Source organism: Falco rusticolus, chromosome 7 (assembly GCF_015220075.1).
Source record: "Falco rusticolus isolate bFalRus1 chromosome 7, bFalRus1.pri, whole genome shotgun sequence".
Lineage (NCBI taxonomy): Eukaryota > Metazoa > Chordata > Aves > Falconiformes > Falconidae > Falco > Falco rusticolus.
In genome coordinates this window covers 71,058,848-71,070,091 of record NC_051193.1, presented here as the reverse complement: position 1 = coordinate 71,070,091, position 11,244 = coordinate 71,058,848, and the positions used below count along the sequence as shown (strand labels likewise).

General features: G+C 55.7%; 1 long non-coding RNA gene across 4 annotated transcripts in view; it reads left to right on the top strand.

Moving 5' to 3' along the window:
• Window positions 1–11,244, top strand: part of LOC119151588 — a 44,822-nt gene that overhangs the window by 21,460 nt on the left and 12,118 nt on the right. For all 4 annotated transcript variants that reach the window (XR_005105465.1, XR_005105464.1, XR_005105463.1 and 1 more), the window contains one exon: window positions 903–976. This is a non-coding gene — a long non-coding RNA (uncharacterized LOC119151588). The remainder of the gene's footprint in view (window positions 1–902; window positions 977–11,244) is intronic.

Here is an 11,244-nt window from a genome sequence, read left to right as displayed (position 1 = left end):
GAGGAGGGAAAAGTAAGTGGCGATGGGAGGAGGAGGAAGAAAGGGGAGAGCACAGCTCCTGTGTGGTTAAACACAAAGTCTCATCACAGCCTGCGATTGCCGTGAGCATGGTGCAGAGCAGCAGTGAGGGCACATCGCCATGACTGCTGCCCGGGATGCCAGCCGCTCGCGGCTGGAGGGGTGGCACAGCAGCTGGCTGAGCAGGGAGGTGCCATCCTGGCACAAACCCTGGTTTGCTGGAAATGCCATCCTGGCACAAACCCTGATACTTTCCTGCTCTGGTTTGCTTCTGTCTTCTAGACTGTGGATGGAAAGAACGTGCCAGAGGCAACTCCATGCCCCTACAATGGGCAACGTGGCAGCAGGGCAAGGCAGGAGTGAACCTCTCCCGTGATAATGTTGGGGGTCTTGCTCCTCAGCAGGGTCGTGCTCTGGCACAGCCATGGGGACCAGTGGTTTCAAGCCATGCTGGGCTGCAAAGCCTTTGCCGGCCACATAACAGCTGGTTGCTCCAAAGCTGCTGTCAGTCAGCGCGTGGTTGCAAGCCAGCACGTGTGGCTGACAATGGCTTGTGGCAGAGAGCTTCCCTAGCTGCCGTGGGGTGGGAGTAGGCTGGAAATCATAGAACCATAGAATTGTTTAGGTTGGAAAACACCTTCAAGATCATTAAGTCCAACCATTAACCCAGCACTGCCAAACCCACCACTACACCATGTCCCTAAGCACTGCATCTACCTGTTTTTTAAATACTTCCAGGGATGGTGATGCCACCACGTCCCTGGGTAGCTTGTCCTAGTGCCTGACCCACCTGTTCAGTGACGAAATTGTTCCTGATCTCCAATCTGAACCTTCCCTGGCACAACTTGAGGCCGTTTCCTCTTGTCCTGTTGCTTGTTCCCCAGGAGCAGAGACCAACCCCCACTGCACTGCAACCTTGGTGGAGGGACCAGAAATGCTCGGAGTGGCATGGCAGGAGGTAAGTAGCCAGCCATTGTCCTCCTCTCCAGGGGCCTGAGCAGGGACAAACAGCAGCACACACCCCCCACTAACCTTTCATCATCCAGGCTCTGTATTTGCGGGGAGAGTTTAAATGCTAACAAGCCCTGAGCTGGTGGTGGAGTAGGATACCCACTGGTGCCCAGGCTATGCTGGAAAAGCTGCGGTAGGATGAAAAGGGAGTTAACCTCAGGTGGCAGTGCCCCAAAGAGCTCCTCTCCGTGATCAGGCCCATTTGCAAATTCATCTTCTTGGACAGGAATTTTAAGCAGATATATCTTTTTTTTCCACTGTCTTCCCCCCCCCCCCCCCAAGATGAAAATGTCATTGGTATAGTTAATAGTACCCCCTATAGCATCTCAGACACATTATAGTGCCTTTGATATAGCTCATGTGCAGTGTGCATCCTGGTAGCAGTGGGAGAAAGCTTCAAGAGCAGTGCTCAGTATGCACAAAGGCTGTCGCTCAAATTTATCTTCACCAAGAAAAGGTAGGCAACCTTTTTATTTCTAATTGCTGTGAGTCTATAAACAGGTAGAAAAAGCCCCCTCTCCTTTCTGCTCATTCGCCGGAGAAGGGAGGAAAGCAAATAAGTGAAAGAACAGATGCAAGAAAGAACTGGGTGTAGTGCAAGAGCTGCATGCTGTTCTAGGGTCCCAGGCACTGCAGATGGAGCCTGGCCGGCACGGCTCAGCCTGTATCTCCTGCCTGGGGCTCCCACCCCAGCTGAAGAGGCGGTCGCCCTCCTCTTGCGCAAGGCGAAAGCAAGGCTCAGTGAGACGCCTGGAGAAACCGGTCCCTGCCCTGGCACACAGTCCTGTGCGGGGGGGACACGGATGGAGAGCTGCGTCTGGCAAGGGTGAGGTGACACAAGGCAGGGGGGCTTGGAAGGCTTCAGCCCCCATGAAGGTTCATTGACCATGCAGCCAACACTCTCCGAGGAGGCATAAGAGACTGCAGAGCTGACTGCTAAAATGCAGCTTGCTGTGAAGCATCACAAAGATTTACATGTAGATTTTCATCGGAATTGAGATGTATTTGTTTAATTAGCACCACTGTAACACAGGCTTGGATGGAAAAGCTGCGTGGGGGAGTCAGGTTAATGCGGAGCTGGGCACCCCAGGACACCAGGCTGCAGCCGAAGAGCCCACTACGCTGGGACAGCTTGATCACTCCTGCATGAGCAGCCAGGAGAGCCTCTCCAATGTGGTACCTTGCAGGGCAATCAGCTTTTGGCTTTGACAGAAGATGCTTTAGCCCAAGGAAGAAAAGCTAGGGGCCATGGCAGCAATCTGCAATCCCAGCCCAAGTATGGCAGAAAACAGTGGTTTTTCACCAAAACCAGCATATGTCACTCAGTTGAGTTAAATGAGGCTTACAAAAAGCCCCAAACAAACCCAAAGAGAAAGAAACAACATGTCTTAAGAATAGTCTGCTCTCCCAGCTGGTGTCTGGGACATTTCATCTCTGCCTGAAGACACCCTGACCACACCGGGAGCAGGAGCAAAGGGGCAAGTGGTGTGGCATTGACGTGCCAGCCGGCACCCACCAGCCCAAACACCGGGACACCCTTCGGAGCAAACACCGGACACCCTTCGGGGCGGCTGCAGCTCCATCTGAAGGGGCTGAGTCATCCAGCAGGGGCTGCAACATGCGCCCAGCCGCTCTGCGGTGGCACTGACAGCCCCGCTATGCAGTCACACTTGTCAGCCATACCAACAACAGACAGACATGAGGATACCATCAGAAAACCCGCAGATGTCTGCATGCAAATGTTTACCATATCAGTGTTTCCAGCCTTGCAGAAGGAAACGGGGCATCTGCTCAGAACTGCTGGCAGAGCAGGGAGATGCCTGGGCTTGGGTGCAGCTGGTGAGGGGCACAGCCAAGGCTGGGGAGAAGGACAGAGGCAGTCCCATACGGAGGGGAAAGCCCAGCGCAGGAGGATGTGAAAGCACTGATGGGACAAGGCACAGGGCAAGGGACAGCGATGCTGGTCCTGGCTGGTGGATGCCTGCTGGCTGTGGGATGTTTGCAGAGAGCAGCAGGAGGACAGTGACTTTCCCCGGTCACCTGGCCAGGACTTGGATTTCTGGGAGGACCTGGGTTTCTGCAAGTGCTCAGTTGCAGTGCTGACTCCTGTAGAAGCGGGTCATCTTGCCCGGAAGGTTTTAAGCAATGAGGCACGATAGGGCTGTGAGCCCAGTGATGGATAGAGAGTGGCATTAAATGGGACTTGGTGCCTGTCTTTATCTTGTCTTTACCCATCACGGAGGGGGATGAGCTAAATGCTGAGCACTGAAGTCCTGGGAGCTGCATGCTTTGCTGGCCGGGGGGCAGGTAACACCCACATCAGAGTGCAGGAGGGGCCAAGGGCATCACAGACCCCACAGCCCTCTGCTCCACGGTGCTCTGGCAGCTCCCCTCTGAAGTAAAATGTATTCGGGGGTCTCACTACCCAGACTTACTGAAAACTGCATCACGAGCCCTCTTACGTACGGCCAGCAGCCATCGGAAATTCAAAAGAATTTGAGGAAGCACGAGGCAGATCAAACTAGCTTTTTTTTAACCTCAGGTATTGTACCTCGTTACATGGAGCTAAAAGAGGTGTCCCCTGCCATTAATGTCCCTGTGGCCCCCTCTCCCCCAGTGCTGTCAGCCCTGACGCCACGGAGCACGGGGATGCTCTGGGGAGAGCCCAGCATAGCAGAGGGTGGATGGGGCAGCCCCAGCGTAATCCTAATGCAGAGCTTGTCGTGGGGGGCTGCCATCCTGCCTGGCACTGCCCCTGCTACCTGCCGCTGTGCCCCCTGCTCCTCCTTGTCCAGGGGCTGGGCTGGGTTTGTCTGCTGTCAGGATGGAGCCCTGGGCTGGCAGGGCAGCGGGCTGGCTGCCGGCAGGAGGCTGCAGGCAGGCTTTGGCAGCGGCAGGCAAACAGGCAGGGCTGGGCTCCGCCGCGGCAGATTGATAGGTGTCTGGCAGAAAACGTCCTACTGATAGGCCGAGAACAAAACGCAAACAGGGAGAAATGACAGCTGTTCCTGTAGCTTTTCCATCATCTCTGCCGATAGCAGCCGCGGCGCCTGCAGCTCTGCGATTGATGCATCTCTGGGGACTCCGGGAGCACGGATGCCACAATCAGGAAGGATAAAAGAATTGCTGCTGGAACCCAGAGGAGACTTCAGATCCTTATCAGGAACAAAAAGGACATCAATCTGGTGCCAGCACAGGCCTGTCAGACGCAACCGCACACTCAGCAGCCGGCCCAGGAAGGCTGGCAAGGCACATCCATCGCCACCGGGCCCCCCTCCCCGCCTGGGGTAGCTGTTTCAGCCACCCAGCAGCCTTCCTGGGGCAACAGCACCAAGACCCAGCCACTGCCCGGCCAAGAAAATCTTTGGCAGGAAAGATGTGGAAAACAGAGCAGGAGACAAGCCTCTTTCGGAGTCCCAGCTGGCTCTGGCATGGTTGGTCCTGCAGCTTCACGCAGCTCAGCAGTCCAGCTGGCTATCTTGCCTTTCTGCAGCATGTGAGCCCCAGCGTGAGCTGTGATGCCTTGCAGCTGGTCCCCTGCTATGTGGCCTTCTGCAGTCCTGGTGCCCAGAATGTATGGGACTACTTCATACAGCACCGGCAGTGACCCCTCGGAGATGGCCAAAGCTGGCATTTCCCTTTTATGCCTAGCTTCTGGGCCCGGTGAGAGGTAGGCATGAGGCACACAGTACAACTGCTGGTTGGAAAGCACCCAGGTACTTGTGTAAACTGGTCAGCAAGCCCTGCTGCGGGAAGCCCAGCTGCTGCACCTCTGACCTGTGCCTGATACACATGTGTCGCATCAAACACGCAGCATCTCTCCAGCTGCCACTGCTTGGCAGCAGCTGGGAGCTCCCCACTGGGGGACATGGGGGGCTGCCGTCCAAAAGGACCCTCACTGCTGCCTATCCTGATGCAACCTGCCACCTGGAATCCCACATCCAGTGCTGCCTCCAGCCTTTTTCTGGCGTGGGGTGAACCAGCCGCTTGATAACCACACCACTCCCAGCGCATGGAGGTTAAAGGCAACCTTACAGTCTGTCCCCTGGGCACGGCCAAGTGCTGGGCTGGCACTGGTGCCTGTGTCATGGGCAGCCAGGACAGCTGGGCTGGTGGGAGCTGGAGCTGACCACGAGGGTGGAGGCTGCTGGTACTGTCTCTGAGGCTGCTTGCTGCAGCGTTTGTGCCTCCTGCAGAGATCCCCCATCCCTCAGAGTCAGGCGTGGGGCTTCTCTGCTCACCAGGACAGGGCTGCTTGCATGACTGCGCTCAGCCTCATCACTCACTGTCCTCCACCCTGAAGGAGATGCATGCCACTAGGATCACAACCCCCATAAAGCCAAGGGGAGTTGATGGGCATTGCTGTTCAAAGAGCATTGCCTAACAGTCCTGTGATGGCTTTCAGTGAAAATACAGCTGTTTCTTCAAGTCTGTGCCCTGGCTGGCGGGGGGAGTAGGACAGCACATGAGCAGCCTGCTCTCAGCTGCTCCCAGCCTGCAGGCTGGCTCGGGGACAGTGCGATGCCATGGCACGGGGGCATCCTGGCAGGTGCAAGGTACTCTAAACCTCTCATTTAAGGTTTCCTGGACACGGTGATCAGCAGCAAAATCCTAAGACTTGGGTAGCAATAAGGAGCTCTGCTTTTAGCAGCAGGGGTGTTTTGTTTGGCTCGGTGCACACGCATGTGTACACACGCGTGCACAGCCAAAGAGGAAACTGCGCTGATGGAGTTAAGTGTGGCAAGACCTTGCTGTAGTGCGAAGCAAATATTAACACTATGTAAAGAGCTCTAGTTTAGAAGAAAAGCCTGGTAACAGTTTTCAACATCTTGAGGAAATTGCATTGTGGCCATTTAAATCTCCACTGCCACTGCCCTCTGGAGAAGGCTGACAATGTTTCTCCCTCTTCTGGAACAACATTTGCCTCTGTGACTCTATTTTGCGTGACTACTTCAGCTGACGCAGTGGTACAGGAGACCTGAGCTTCAGGTGAGGAAGGGTTTTTGGGATGGGCTTGGCATGCTGCAGCCCACACAGGGCAAGACGTGGTGGGGAAGGAAGATAGTAGGAGATGTCTGGAAAAATACGAGAATTTTGGGACAAGGTCTTGAGGCTTACAGCAAGCTGGAGAGCTGCAAAGGGTGGATCTGGCCAGAACCAAGGTCTTACAGGGGTACCCCCATTTCTGTGCCTTTGTCAGGACTTGCTGTTGCTTCTGCAAACCCTGCTCTCAATGGCAGGAGAGATTTGGCTTGCTTTTCTCACTCTCCCACCTCACTTTGCTTTTAAATAAGCTCCCATCCCTCACTGCTTGGAGGAACACTTTGAAAACCTGACCCTGGCAGACCCTGAAAGCTCGGAAAGCAGCAAGTAAACAAAAAGAGCACTTTCTCTTCTGACTTAAAAAATCACATTTAAGAAAAAAACCCCAGCAATCTCCTAACCCTTTTTGCCCTGATGCAGGAGATATTTTTTTCCCCCTCTTCTTTTAAGGCTGGTGCCTCTGGGAGATTTGAGGTTGTGATGCCTGTGCAGAAGAAGCCAGTGTGGCCTCTGTGCCTCTTCCTGAGGATGCTCAGTTGCTCCCGGTGGCTGGCTAGTGCTGTCACCTGCAAGCCAGCACTTGTGGCTACAGGGGACCATAGCACTGCTCTCACTGACATACTTCCCTCATGGAGAGCTTCACCATAAGCTTGGGCCACAGCCATAGAAGCCACGCCTGTGCTGAGAGCCTTGCCACCCTTCTCTGGCCAGGGTAACTTTGCTCCTAGGAGCCATTAGCCAGGGGCTAATGCACTCACCTCAAGCTCTCTGGTGGCCAGCTGATCCCCATCCTAGTCCCAGTGCATGTTCTGGGTATGCAGGTGTCTCTGGCAGAGGGAGCATCCAGGCCTCAGGGCATCCAAGATCCAGGCAAGGCTGGATGAAGGTGCCCTCCATGTCTGCTCCCCATTTCTGGTCATCATCTGTAAATGCTGGCAGGAGCTCTCCAGCTGGAAGTGGGCTACGAGCCACTGGCAGGTAATTGCTAAAGCAAGCAGCGCTGCATTAATTGAGATGACAGCAGCCAGCAATGTGCTCTTCGTTAGTCTTGGCTCTGCAGCTGCTGATGGGGAAGTAGAAAACCCAGGGGGACAGGGGAGAGGGTCCATTTCACTACAGTGATGCTCCACGCAAGGGCTTGCAAGGGAGCAGGAGGGAAACCTGCCTTTCCCCCGGGGTGTTCTGAGCGCTCGTTGACTGTACATCTGCCTTTCAGTGTGGCTCTGCGCCACGCTGGTGTGGGCTGTGCCATGTCCAACACTGGAGCTGGCTTTGCTGACGTGTGCTGGAGGATCCCTGCCCCGTGGACCATCCTGCCAAAGAGATGCAAGAGCCTGACGCAGCCGCAGGGTGGGAGGCAGGCAGCCATCTGCAGCAGGCATGAGCATGCTGGGCAGGGAGGCGAGGAGGGAGCTGCAGCCCCCTCCTTTTTGCCCCCTCTCCTCCCACCTCTGCTAGAATCATGCCTGGAGGTACCGGCCTTGGAGGGGTTTGCAGCGCTCTGTCCCCAAACGACCCATTGACTCATCCATTGACTCATCCATGCAAAGAGAAGATGTTGCTCAGGCAACACGTGAGAGTGGGAGAAGAGAGGGCCCTGAAGGCCAGGAGTAAGGGGCGTTAGCGGAGCTGAGTGAGGAGCCCAGGGCTGCCAAGGCAGAAGTTTGGCCCCCTCGGAGCTGAGGGGTGCCTGCAGGGCTGGCTGGCTGAAGGCGCAGTGGGATGGAGGAGCACAGCACAGTTAGATGTGGTCTGGGTCCTGCTTTCTGTCACCTCACAGCCTCCTCGCTGTGACCCCAGTTGCTGGTTTTAGCTGGGATAGAGTTAATTTTCTTTGTATTAGCTAATATGGGGCTATGGTTTGGATTCATGCTGGTGACAGTGTTGGTAGGACAGAGATGTTTATCTCAACCCACGAGTTTTCTCACTTTTACCCTTCTGATTCTCTCCTCCATCCCAGCTGGGGGCAGTGAGCGAGTGGCTGTGTGGGGCTGAGCTGCCGGCTAGGGTTAAACTGTGACAAGTGACCCAGCCAAGCTCCTAGAGCAGGGACACTGTGACTCGCTTCACCATCTCAAGCCAGCTCTGGTAAGCTTGGACTTGCCAGCCCAGAGGGCTGAGCCCGCCGGGGCAGGGTTCACAGCATAGCCCAGGGCTGCTCAGCTGCTGGGGAGGAACAAGGAGCTGCAGCCACGGTAGCTGCTGCCTGCAAAATATATTGGAAAGAAACAGGTTAGTTGCTGTGGTTTGCCTGCAGCGACAGCGAGATGAGCAGGGCAGTTGCAGGGTGCCCAGAGAGTGGGCAGCAGCAGCCAGTGACCACCTGTGCCATCCTCCCAGCTGGGTGTCACAGGCTGCAGGGCCCTGGAGATGGGTGCTCCCAGAGCAAGTGTGTCCCACCTACCTGCCCCACTGCCCAGGGAAGGCTGTCACCAAGATGAGGGACCCTGTCCTCTGTGGGGACTAGAAAATAGCCCCGGATGCCCAACACTGAGTGCCACAGAGATCAAAGCCACCCAGCCTTGGAACAGGTTGCCCGGAGCAGCTGTGGGTGCCCCATCCCTGGCAGTGTCCAAGGTCAGGTTGGACAGGGCTGGGAGCAACCTGGGCTGGTGGAAGATGTCCCTGCCTGTGGCAGGGGGTGGGAACTAGGCGACCTTTAAGGTCCCTTCCAGCCCAAACCATTCCGTGCTTCTATGATTCTCTAGTCGCAGATGTTCCTCTAGGCTCAGCCATAATGCTGCCCACTGAGCTGTAGGGGAATTATTCAGTCAAGGGCTTTAGGATAAATGGTGCAGAAAAGCACCCGGTGTCATCACCGTGGGGCGCAAGGGCACAGCCCCTCTGTGTGTGAGCAAGGGGCTTGCAGGCAGCGGCACGGCCCAGCAATGCTCTTCTAGTGGCTGCCTCTTCCACAGCCAGCACATACAGGCATGAGGAGGGACACCCACCTGCGGCAGTATGAACGTCTCCTCTGGCCCTGACCGTGGGGGGCTCGGGGACCCCAAAGGCAGGACCCTGCTGCATCCCCTAGCGGAGCAGCCAGCAGGGAGAAGGGAGGAGTTGGATGCGGCTGTTATGGCAACAGAAGCTCTCAAGATGAAGGGAAAACGCACTCTTTAAAGCATGTTTCCATGGCAACAAGCATCTTCAAAGGCCTCCGTAAAAAAATGAAATAAAAAAAAAGAGGAGGTTTCCATAGAGGTGGGGACTTCTGCAAGCTGAGCTGCCGCAGGAGCTTTGGGAGTTAAACAAAGAGCCTGAGCCCATCTGGGAGGGTGTGGGGCCAGCCCCACAAGGCAGAAAGAGCCAGTGGAGAAGAGTTTTGAAGCCCAGGGCGTGCATCGCGCCTCCTTCCTCCACCATGGGGGTTTTGGGGTTTTTTTCTGCTAGCTGAGCCTTCGCTCCGTAAGATGGCCAAGCGCAGCAATGACAGCAGGGCACAAATTGCCTGGTGGAAGCCATGGGGCAAAGAAACGCCTGTGCTCTTGCCCTGGCTCTTCCAGCCTCGCTCTCCCTGTGAAGGGGAGAACAACCCCACAGCATGCCCACTGCAAGGGCTTGCCAGCTCCACACCTCCCAGGGACGGGAGGCTGTAGGTGATGAGCTCTGGATACTGGCTGCCTGCTGGGGACAGGGATGTGGCAACATGGCCACAGCTGAAGTCACAGCAAAAGGCCAGCTGCCCATGGGAGCAGCAGGGACAGTCGGCTCTGCCCAGGGATGGGATGGGATAGGACAGAGCCAGCCTGGTCGGGCACCAACTCCGTCCTACACAGTGCTGAACCTGCTCTGGGCCACGTGTGCTCTGGTGCTACATGATCTCTACAAGGATGGTCCAAAAGGGCCATTTCCTCCTTCTTAGCACGTGCCCCTTGACTAGAGAAGCATCAGATGTTCCTGGAGGGGCACAAGCTGCTGACAAAGACTGTATCAGCACCAGCCCCAGCTGCATCGTGCGCTGGGGGTGTAGGCTGGCCGGACTGGGCACCACAGTGCTCTCAGAAGGGGCTTCAGCCTGCTTTGCCTTCTTTTCCCCCTCTCCCCGAAGGCAGACTTGCCCCGGCTTTCTCTGCTGTGCGATCACAAGCCTTGAGCTCGCTTTCCTTGTTCCCCAGGGATGGTGTCTGGTCTGCAGCAGGGGCCGGCAGGGCTGAGACACCCCACACACTGCTGCGAGCAGAAATGGGTGTCGCGTGGGGCTGGCTTTAGAGTCATGAAGCTCATTAGCGGGTGCTGAGCTACAGTCCCTTTCTCTGCTCTTACACGGTATAGAGCTATAACCACTGCCCTCACAGCATCATCGCAGAGACTCCAGGCACTGCTATGGCTGTCCCACCCTGAGAGCGGAGCCTCCCTTTGCTCGCTCAGCAATGGTGAGCACTGGCTTTTTACTTTGGGATGGAGGGGCAGGGGGGTGGGGGGTAGCAGAAGTGCCCTGATGCTGAACAAGTCTGGGCTGGTGGAGCTTCCTGAGACTGTAGAAAACCACAGGGGCTCCAAATCTGTTAGTTATTCAAAAAAACAGATGAAAAGACTTGTTCTAGAAGGCCTATGCATCCTGGGTATCTTCAGTGTGGGATGCATTCAGTTGTAGCTGAATAATTTCATCTGTGGGCATTCTTCACTTCCAACAAAAGAGCTGGCAATTTAAAGGAGGGACAACACTAGCTGCCAGAGCCCTGGCCCTGTGGCTGTCACTGGTTTTCTATCAGACTACTGCCTGAGAGGTGATGGACCACCCTGGGAGGTGACCAATGCCCCTACGGTGCCTGGCTCCGCATCAGCAGGTGACTCTGCTCCCCTTGCCCCAGCCCAGCCCCTTCTCTGCAGAGATCTGGGCTTCCACGCCTTATTTTAAGGCTTCTGCTCAGCTTGATGACTAACAAACTCTATGCTCAAATGATCTTGCTGCAAAGCAATGCTCCTAATCTGCTGGTAGCCTCTTGGGATGCCAGAGAACAAGCATTTTCCCAGACCCACTGGTTCTGCAATCACAGAAGGGGCTTCAGCCTGCTTGTTGATGCCTGCTGTAGTAAACCTGCGTGTGCTCTGGTCTCCTGTTTTACCAATGGAATTTGAGATGTAACCTCATCTAGAGAATCCTTTGAGTGGCTTCTTTGTCTAATTGTCTGCAACAACACAGTATTGTTGGCAAGTGGTGCAGGAGAG